This window comes from Pan troglodytes, chromosome 12, assembly GCF_028858775.2.
Source record: "Pan troglodytes isolate AG18354 chromosome 12, NHGRI_mPanTro3-v2.0_pri, whole genome shotgun sequence".
Taxonomy (NCBI): Eukaryota; Metazoa; Chordata; class Mammalia; order Primates; family Hominidae; genus Pan; species Pan troglodytes.
The window spans coordinates 95,319,407-95,330,957 of record NC_072410.2 but is presented as its reverse complement, the minus strand read 5'-3'; positions in this window follow the sequence as shown (position 1 = coordinate 95,330,957).

Genomic DNA, 11,551 nt, shown 5'->3' with positions numbered 1-11,551 from the left:
TCCTGCAAAGTCCCTCTGCTTCTCTTTACCCACAACTCTCTACCACGTTCTTTCATCGGGTCAGTTCATCTCTCAGCATGGTGTCATGAACAGTGTCAAGTCTGAGAAGATACCTAGCATTCTGGGACCCCAAAGGGCAGAGCACCCCTTGATCCTGTTGATGATGCCAACTGTACAGTAGCTCCCCTCCCACATTTGGAGGGGATAGGGCACAGGGTTAGATTTCTCCAGGGCTGGATGCAGAAGAACTCTAGAAGCCCTGAGTTCTTTTAGTTGCCAAGTACGTGGATGGCATGAAGACATCAAGTGAATTCAATTCTTATGTAGTTGGACACAATATTCAGGTATTATGAATATTGTGGGACATTATTGTGGGACATTATGAATATTGTGGGACAGCCTTGGGGGACATTAGAAGCTAGACACACTCTGGCCTTGTGGCAGAGATGAAGATGACTAAGATCTGATGCCTACCCCCTAGAAACTCACAAGCACATAGCAATTCGAATACAAGACAGAGTTGAAGTGGATTAAACAGCGGGATAAGTACAGAGAGCTGCTGAAATTACAGGGTAGGCCAAGAGTCAAGGAAAGTTTTGGAAGAAAGGAGGCTGGGGTGGGGTAAAGGAACAGCCAAAGAAAACGCAAGAAGGTTTGAAGATTCACACTGGGATATGGATCTGATAGCAGAGAATCTGGTCATTGTCAATGGGATTTGTGCTCCAGGCAGAGCTAAAGAAGTTCAAAGATTTTTTTAGAACTATCCAGACACAAATGATAGGGTGACAACTTTTGCAGTTATTTGGAGAAAGTAAACATCTGAGGGCAAAAACAGCAAGAGAATAATCCATTATTAATACAAGGCAGTAATTATGTAGAAAGGACTAAAGGGCCTGGGCCTGAAGACTGGATTAGATTGTGGAAGATGAAGAAAACAATTTCCCAGCACATATATTTGCTGGATCAAAAGCAAAAGGGGGCTAGGTGTGCCATCCTAGCTACTTGAGAGGCTGAGATGGGAGGATCACTTGAGTCCAGGAGTTCAAGGCCAGGCTGGGCCACATTACAAGACCCTGGCTCTAAAAAAGAAAAAAAAAACAAGAGGGGGTGGGGCAAAATATATTTGGATATCGCACATACTCTAAGCCTGACGTTATATATATATATGTGTGTATATATATATATATATACACACATATATATGTGTATATATATGTGTATACACACACACACACACACACACACACATATATATGGAATATATAATATATATCCATATATATATACGGAACTCATGAACTCGTCTCCAAAATCTAGCTAGCTATTCTTTTCATAATTTAGATGGTCTCTCTCTCTTTTTTTTTTTTTTAAGGAAAGTGTCTCACTATGTTGTCCAGGCTGCAGTGCAGTGGTGCGGTCATAGCTCACTGCAGCCTCGAACTCCTTGGCTCAAGCAATCTTCCTGCCTCAGCCTCCCGAGTAGCTAGGACTACAAATGTGCACCACCACACCTGGCTCATTTTTAATTTTTTTTGTAGAGATGGGGCCTTGCTATGTTGCTCAGGCTGGTCTTGATTCCTGGCCTCCAGTGATCTTACTGCTTTAGCCACCCAAAGTGCTGGGATCGTGTGTGTGAACCACCACACCTGGCCAACATTCGTCCGGTCTAACATTCAGATTGTTTTGAATGTTACACAGCCTGGAGCCAGCTCTTGAATATTAGATAAGCTATAACGTTGAAAGAGAATGTTGGGACCAGGTAGGAGACAGAGGGGTCTCCATCTGGTTCCAGGGATGGGCTCTACAAATACAGCAAAATGCCTAAGATCCAATGGAAACTTAGGGTTGGACCCAATTGGACAGGTGAGTCAAATCCTAGGGTTGAGAGGACAGGTACTATATCTAGGTGATGCAAAATGCTCCCATCCTGGGAGAGAGAAGTGGGTCATTTTTAAGCTAGTAACTGGGGTGCTGTGGAAAAGACAAGGAAAAAGACAGGAAGAGGATCCCTGGAGCATCTTGTAGTCACAGAAAGTAAAGAATTGCTCAAAACCTCCACAAGGATGACAATATGTCAAAGGGGTACAAGAGCCAATGTGAAAGAGCTCCTAGTGCCTAAAGTGGGAACAATTTGAGCAACAAAATAAGTAACAAGCTGGTCATGGTGGTAGGCGACAGCAGTCCCAGCTACTTGGGAAGTGAGGTGGGAGGATCGATTTCTTAAGCCCAGGAGGTTGAGGCTGCAGTGAGCTGTCATCATGCCACTGCACTCCAGCCTGGGCGACAGAATGAGACCCTGTCTCAAATAAATAAATAAAATTTTAAAAAACCACTTGGTTTAAAAAAATACATAAGTACGCGTGAATTCGTACCGTTATAAGCAAAAGATTGAATAAATAAAGTGGGGGAAAGTACCAATTTTTCCTAAAGAAGAATTCTAAATAATAAACACACACACACAACACACACACACACACACACACACACACTCCTTTAGGAAATGGAGCTTAATCATCCCACACCACCTCTCCTCCAATGTGGGTTAGATTTAGGGGCTCACTTACAAAAAAACAGAGTATGGGAAAGGGAATGGGTTTTACAGTGGAAAAACCAGGCAAGCACTACCCTAATCAAGTAATCAAGATGGGCATCACCAGCAGGTATCACGTACCTCCTGATATGATATCATGAGAAAGGCATGTCACCTCTGTGGTATTCTTCCCCCAAACACATAACCTCCGTCTAAGCATAAAGAAAACATCACAGTAACCCAGCTTTAGGGACATATTATAAAATACCTGCTCATATTACAAAATACCTGAAAATTTTCAGTCATGGAAAACAAGAAAAGACTGAGAAACTGTCATAGACCAGAAGAGACTCAGGAAGCATGACTCACCTACAGGGTGCTACCCTCGGTTGGATCCTGGAAAGATAAAGGACTTTAGTGGCAAAACTGGTGAAATTGCATGAAATCTGGAGTTTAGTTAATAGTAAATATACCAATGTTAATCTCATAGTTTTGACAAACGTACCAAACTTATGTAAGATGTTAATGTTAGGTGAAACTAGGTGAAGAATATATGGGAATTTGCTGTACTATCTTTGTAACTTTTCTGTAAACCTGAAATTTTTCAAAAATAAAAAGTTTATTCAAAAAATAAATTTAAACTGAAAGCCTTTCCTCTTAGATCTGGAACGTGACAAAGATCCCCACTTTCACCACTGATATTCAACACAGTACTGGAAGTCCTAGCTAGAGCAATCGGACAAGACAAAGAAATAAAGGGCATCCAAACTGGAAAGGAAGAAGTCAAATTATCCTTATTTGAAGGAGATGTGATTTTTTTTTTTTTGAGACAGAGTCTTGCTCTGTTGCCCAGGCTGGAGTGCAGTGGTGTGATCTCGGCTCACTGTAACCTCCGCCTCCCGGGTCCAGTCGTTTCTTCTGCCTCAGCCTCCTGAGTAGCTGGGATTATAGGTGCACACCACCATGCCTGGCTAATTTTTTTTTTTTTTTTTAGTAGAGACGGGGTTTCACCATGTTGGTCAGGCTGGTCTTGAACTCCTGACCTTGTGATCCACCTGCCTCAGCCTCCCAAAGTGTTGGGATTACAGGCTTGAGCCACTGCACCTGTCGGGATCTCTACAATGAAAGCTATAAAACACTGATGAGAGAAATTGAAGATGGCACAGAAAAATGGAAAGATATTCTATAATCATGGATTGGAAGAATCAATGTTAAAATGTCCGTAGTACCCAAAGCAATCTACAGCTTCAATGCAATCTCTATCAAAATATCAATGACATTCTTCACAGAGATAGAAAAAACATCCTAAAATTTATATGGAATCACAAAAGACCTAGAATAACCAAAGCTATCCTGAGCAAAAAGAACAAAACTAGAGGAATCCATTACCTAACTTCAAATTACATTACAGAGTTATAGTAACTAAAACAGCATGGTACTGGCATAAAAACAGATACATAGACCAATGTAACCGAATAGAGAACTCAAAAACAAATTCACACACCTGCAGTGAACTCCTTTTTGACAAAGGTACCAAGAACATACATTGGGGAAAAGACAGTTTCTATAATAAATGATGCTGGGAAAATTGGATCTCTGATATGGTTTGGTTCTGTGTCGCCACCCAAATCTCATGTTGAATTATAATTCCAATGTTGTGGGAGGGGCCGGGTGGGAGGTGACTGGATCATGGGGGTGGAGTTCCCCCATTCTGTTTTCATGATAGTGAGTGAGTTCTCACAAGATCTTATGGTTTAAAAGTGTGTGGCACTCTCCCCTTTGTGCTCTCTCTCTTTCCTGCTGCTATGTGAAGAAGATGTTGGCTTCCGCTTCACCTTCCACCATGATTGTAGGTTTCCTAAGGCCTCCCAGTCATGTTTCCTGTTAAGCCTGTGAAACTGTGAGTCAATTAAACCTCCTTTATTCATAAATTACCCAGTCTCAGGTAGTATATCCATATGCAGAAGAATGAAACTAGACCCGTATCTCTTGCCATATACAAAAATCAAATCAAAATGGATTAGAGACTTAAATCTCAAACTATGAAACTACTATCAGAAAACACTGGGAAAAACTCTCTAGGACATTACCCCGGGCAAAAGTTTCTTGAGTAATTCTCTACGAGCACAGGCAACCAAAGCAAAACTGGAAAAATGGGATCACATTAAGTTAAAAAGCTTTTGCACAGCAAAGGAAATAATCAACAAAGTGAAGAGACAATCCACAGGATAGGAGAAAATTTTTACAACTACCCATATGACAAGGGATTAATAACTATATATATGTATATATATATGGAGCTCAACTCTATAGGAAGAAATCTAATAATCCAATTTAAAAATTGGCAAAAGATGTGAATAGCCGGCCAGGTGCGGTGGCTCATGCCTGTAATCCCAGCACTTTGGGAGGCCAAGGCGGGCGAATCACGAGGTCAGGAGTTCAAGACCAGCCTGGCCAACATGGTGAAACCCTGTCTCTACTAAAAATACAAAAATTAGCTGGGCATGGTGGCACGTGCCTGTAATCCCAGCTACTAGGGAGGCTAAAGCAGGAGAATTGCTTGAACTGGGACCCAGCAGGTGGAGGTTGCAGAGAGCTGAGATTGCACCATTGCACTCCAGCCTGGGCTACACAGCGAGACTCCATCTCAAAAAAAAAAAAAAAAAAGAAAAAGAAAAAGAAAAAAAAAGATTTGAATAGACATTTCTCAAAAGAAGACATGCAAATGGCAACCAATCATATGAAAAAGTACTCAACATCACTGATCATCAGAGAAATGCAAGTCAAAACTACAATGAGATATTATCTCACTCCAATTAAAATGGCTTTTATCCAAAAGACAAGCAGTAACAAATGCTGGAGAGAATGTGTAGAAAAGGGAACACTTGTATACTGTTGGAATGTAAATTAGTACAACCATTACGGAGAACAATACCACTGCTGGATATAAAGACAAAAGAAAGGAAATCAGTATATTAAAGAGATATCTGCACTCCCATGTTTGTTGCAGCACTGTTCACAATAGCCAAAATTTGGAAGCAACCTAAGTGTCCATCAACAGATGAATGGATAAAGAAAATGTGGTACATATACACAATGGAGTACTATTCATCCATAAAAAGAATAAGATTCTGTCATTTGCAACAACATGGATAGAACTTATTTCACTTATTATGTTAAGTGAAATAAGCCAGGCACAGAAAGACAAATGTTGCATGTTCTCACTTATTTGTGGGATCTAAAAATCAAAACAGGCTGAGCATGGTGGCTCACCTGTAATCCCAGCACTTTGGGAGGCTGAGGCAGGTGGATCACCTGAGGTTAGGAGTTCAAGACCAGCCTAGGCAACATGGCAAAACCCCTTCTCTACTAAAAATACAAAAATCAGATGGGTGTGGTGGCAGGCACTTATAATCTCAGCTACTTGGGAGGCTGAGGCAGGAGAATGGCTTGAACCTGGGAGGCAGAGGTTGCAGTAAGCCGATATCGTGCCATTGCACAGCAGCCTGGGTGACAGAGCAAGACTCCGTCTCAAACAAACAAACAAACAAACAAATAATTGAACTTATGGAGATAGAGAATAGAAGGATGGTTACCAGAGGCTGGGAAGGGTAGTGGAGGGGTAGTGGTGGGGAGGTGGGAATTGTTAATGGGTACAAAAAAAAAAATAGAATGAATAAGGGTGGGCACAGTGGCAAATGCATGTAATCCCAGCACTTTTGGAGGCTGAGGCAGGAGGATAATTTGAGCCAGGAGTTCAAGACCAGCATGGTTAACATAGTGAGAGCCCATCTCTACAAAAAATATAAAAAAAATTAGCTAAGCATGGTGGTATATGCCTGTAGTCCCAGCTACTAAGGAGGCTGAAGCAGGAGGATCCCTTCAGCCTGGGAAGTTGAGGCTGCAGTGAGCCATGATTGCATCACTGCACTCCAGCTTAGGTGACAGAGCAGTATCCTGTCTCAAAAAAAAAAAAAAAAAAAGAATAAGGCACAGTATTTAATAGCACAACAGGGAGACTAAAGTCAATAATCAGTTAATTGTACATTTAAAAATAATTAAGAGTGTAATTGGATTCTTTGTAACACAGAGGATAAATGCTTGAGGGGATGAATACACAATTTTCCATGATGTGATTATTCTGCACTGCATGTGATATGGTTTGGATCTGTGTCCTCACCCAAATCTCATGTTGGATTGTAATCCCCAGTGTTGGGGATGGGGCCTGGTGGGAGGTGATTGGATCATGGGGGTGGAGTGCTCATGAATGGTTTAGTACTATACCCCTTGGTATAGTGAACGACTTCTCAAAAGAGCTGGTTGTTTACAAGTGTGTGGGACCTCATTCTCTATTTCTTCTGCTTCGGCTGTGTGAAATGAGCCTGCTTCCCTTTCCCCTGCTGCCATGAGTGTAAGTTTCCTGAGGTCTCCCCAGCAGCTGCTGTGCTTCCTGTACAGCCTGCAGAACAGTGAGCCAGTTAAATTTCTTTTCTTCATAAATTACCCAGTCTCAGATATTTCTTTATAGCAATGCAAGAATGGACTAATACTAATCATAGTATCATAATTGTGTTATGGAATATGTATTATGATCTCAAAATAAAAACATGTATTATGGAATACAGTATCATAATACAAATATCTCATGTATTTCATAATATATATTATGTACCCACAAACACTAAAAATTAAATTTTTAAAAAAATTAAAAATAAATATATAAAGTTAAAATTCCTAACTACAATAACATATATTTGGGAAGGGATAAATTGAGTTAAAATATTCTAAGGGCCTTGATTTTTCCATAAAGAAGATAAAAGTTTTTATTAATTTAAGGCTTTGATAAGCTGTGTGCATATTGCATTTTAAAAGGTATCTGCTAAAAACAGGGTTGGCAAACTTTTTGTGTAGAGATAGATAGTAAATATTTTAGTCTTTGCAGGCCCTGTGGTCTCAGTCATTACTGTTCAACTCTGCTGTTGTAAGCTTGAAAACAGCCGTAGACAATATGTAAAATGAGTGTGGCTGTGTTCCAATAAATCTTCATTTGCAAAAACAGGCAGCATGCTGGATTTGGCCCACAGGCCATAGTTTGCCAAGCCTTGCACTAAAAGAATAAAAACAGTATAATTTCTAATTAGTAAAGGGGAAAAATGAAGTAATTAAAAATAGTCATCTAATTGAAAGGCAAGAAAAGAGAGAAAAAGACTGGGCCAGGTGGCTCACGTGTAATCCCAGCACTTTGGGAGGCTGAGGCAGGTGGATCACCTGAGGTCAGGAGTTTGAAACCAGCCTGGCCAAGATGGCGAAACACTGTCTCTACTAAAAATATAAAAATTAGCTGGGCGTGGTAGCATACACCTGTAGACCCAGCTACTTTAGAGGCTGAGAAAGGAGAATCGCTTGAACCTGGGAGGCGGAGGTTGCAGTGAGCCAAGATCACACCACTGCACTCCAAAGTGGGCAACAGAGCGAGACTCTGTCTCAAAAAAAAAAAAAAAAAAAAAAAGGAAAGAAAAAGAAACTTAAAATATAGGACAAAACAGGAAGTACTAAGAGGACAGATCATGACCCAAATACTTTGGTAATTACATTAAAGGCAAATGAAATACATGCCCCAATTAACACTTTTCTTGTTATAGATGTGTCTCTTGCAAACAGCATATATATGGATTTTGTTTATTTTGTATCCAGTATTAAAGCAAAAGCATATAGAAAGGTTGATAGTAAAAGAATGGGAAAAGATATACTGTGAAATACCAACCAAAAGAAAATAGCTATGGCAATTGTCATGCCAGAACCCTATTGGCTTCAATAGGGATAGCGTCATGTTGCAGAGGCTAGAGAAGAGACCTGGAGCTAGCAAAGAAGACATTGGGCTTATTGAGGGAAATTACATACAGGGCAGTCCACTGGTGGTGGGCTAAACAGGAGAACCACAACTGCTTATAAAAAGCATGCAGTTTATATAGTATTTTCACTTAGCACCCTCCTCCTAGCAACCTCCTCCTGGCAACTTTCATTTAACTCAAAACAAAAGGCCTCAGTCCCCTGTATGTCCTGCATGTCACAGGCCATGCCGGGGGTTCAGATGTTCGTTATACGTAAGGAATAAATAAATCTCCAGATTGGCCACTTCTGGATTCCTTAGCTTGGAAATCCAAACACACATTCTTCTTAGAACATAGGGTCATTCTCAGGCTATGCTTAAGTTAAGTTGATACTGTCAGATGTATCTGCCATACAGGGTCATTCTTAGGGGTATGCTTAAGTTATGCTATCAGGTCCATCTACCATACGGCAATATTAATATCAGACAAAATAACTTAAGGCCAAAAGTATTACTAGAAATGAACAGGGACTTCATAGTGTTAAAATATTTAATTTACCAGGAATGTATTGTGATTTTAAAGAATGATTAAAAATATATAAAGCAAAAATCCACAGCTCTCAAAGGAGATATAAACAAATACACAACTGTATTAATAGGTGATTCTACATGCCTGTCTTAGTAATTGATGGATAATCAGACAAAAGCTTAGGAGTATAGATTTGAACATAAAGACTAGCAAAATTGACCAAACGGACATATAGAGACTGTTTTTATCACTTGTGGAATACATCTCATTTTAAAACACACATAGAATTTTTATAATTGACCATAAACTGGGGTAAAATCTCAAACATTTCAACAGATTGAAATGATTTAAAGTATGTATTCTGATTACAATATGACTTGGTTAGATAACTAGAAAATCCCCATATATGTAGAAATTTTAACATGAATTTCTAAATAATCCATGGGTCAAAGAAATCAATATGGGAACTAGAAAATAGTTGGAACTAAATGATAACAAAAATTCTACATATCACAACTGGTGACATGCAGCTGAAGTAGTACTTGGGAGGAAACATGCCCTGATTTGCATATATTAGGAGGAAAGAGCTGAAAATGAATGATTTAGGCATTCATCTCAAGAAGAAAGTTAGAAAAATAGCATCAAAATACATCCAAAGAAAGTAGAAACGAGGAAATAAGGCAAAGGCAGAAATTATTGACATAGAAAACAAACATACAAAGTTAGTTCTTTGAAAGGATTGACAAAATTGACCAATCTCTAGCAAGATAGGCCAAAGAAAAGGGGAAAAAACCCACAAATAACCAACACCATGAAAACAAAGGAGACATGACGACATTTGAATAACTTTGTCAATACATTTGAAAATGTAGATTAAATGGAAAAATTACTAGAAAATATACCTTCCAAAGCTGACTCAAAAAAAACCTCTCATGGCTGGCTACAATGTCTCGTGCCTGTAATATCAGCTACTCAGGAGGCTGAGACAAGAGAATTGCCAGAGGCCAGGCGTTCAAGACCAGCTGGGGCAACATAGTGAGACCCTCATTTCTAATTTTAAAGTAATTAATTTTTATTCCCCCCCATTCTCAATAGTATAATAATCTTCAAAAATGGAATATGTAGTCAAAAATCCTCACTCAAAAAGAACTCCAGGTTTGTATGGTTTTGCTGATGAGTTCTACCAAAAATTGAAGGATCAAAGGGTTCCAATCTTACACAAACTCTTCAGAGCATTTAAAAAAAGAGGAAACATTCTCTAACTCTTGAATCCAGCATAACTTTGATACTAAAAACCTGACAAGGACAGAAAAAGAGAGAAAAATTTCAGGCTGGCCTTGATCATGAAAATAGATGGCTGGGCGTGGTGGCTCACGCTTGTAATCCCAGCACTTTGGGATGCCAAGGCGGGTGGATCGCTAGAGTCCAGGAGTTTAAGACCAGCCTGGGTAACATGGCAAAATTCCATCTCTACAAAAAATACAAAAATTAGCCAGGCATGGTGGCACATGCCTGTGGTCCTAGCTACTTGAGAGGCTGAGGTGGGAGGATCGCTTGAGCCCGGGAGGTGGAGGTTCTAGTGAGCCGTGATCATGCCACTGCACTCCAGCCTGGGGGACAGAATAAGACCCTGTCTCAAAAAAAAGAAAAGATGCAAATATTCTAAACAAAATATTAGCAATTGGAATGCAATAATTTATTTAAAGTCTAAATGGCCAATTAACTTATGAAAGTGTGTTTTAACTTTAGTAATCAGAGAAATTCAAGTTAAAACCACAATGAAATACCACTATCACACACACCACATTGGCTTAAATTAAACAGTTTGACAATACCATGTGTTGAGATGAAAATAGAGCAAGAAGAACTACCATTCACCACTGGTAGAAGTAGAAATTGACATATCCACTTTGGAAAGCAGCTTGGCACTGTCCACTAAAGTTTGTTACACATAGGCTATAACTTAGCAATTCCATTCCTAGGTAGACACTGTACAACAGGTATTCTCAAAGTATGGTCCCTGCATCAACAGCATCAGCATCACCTGGGAACTTTGAAATGCCAAATCTTTGGGCTCCACCCCAAACCTACTCAACCAGCAACTATAGGTGTAGGGCCCGGCAATCTGGTTTATAATAAACCCTCCACATGACTGTAATGCATTTTAAAGTTTGAGAACTACTGCCATAGAGAATTAGGAACTTGTGTTTACCAAGATGCATGGACAAGGATGTTTTTGACAGCATTGTTTATAATAAGCAAACACTGAAAAGAAGCCCAATATCCATCAATACCATAATGGATAAATATGTTATAGAATAGTTATATAATACAATGAAATATTAAAAAATGATGAATTACAGCTATACAAAATATGATGGCTATCTCAAACATAATGGTGAGTAAATATTTAAGACACAAAGAATACATTTTTATATCCATATAGAGAAAGGTTCTTGTCAAACTATATATAATATATAAATATATTTTGTATATTATATATATAATGTTTTAAGAACCCAAAACTATGTCTTCAGTTCTAATCTTTTTTTAGAACTCCAGGCTGGCATATAACTAGTACCTGCCACTTAATGTGTGTTCAGCTCATATTACATATCCATATCTTATTCTTTATCATTATAATCTGTATAGTGACCACAGA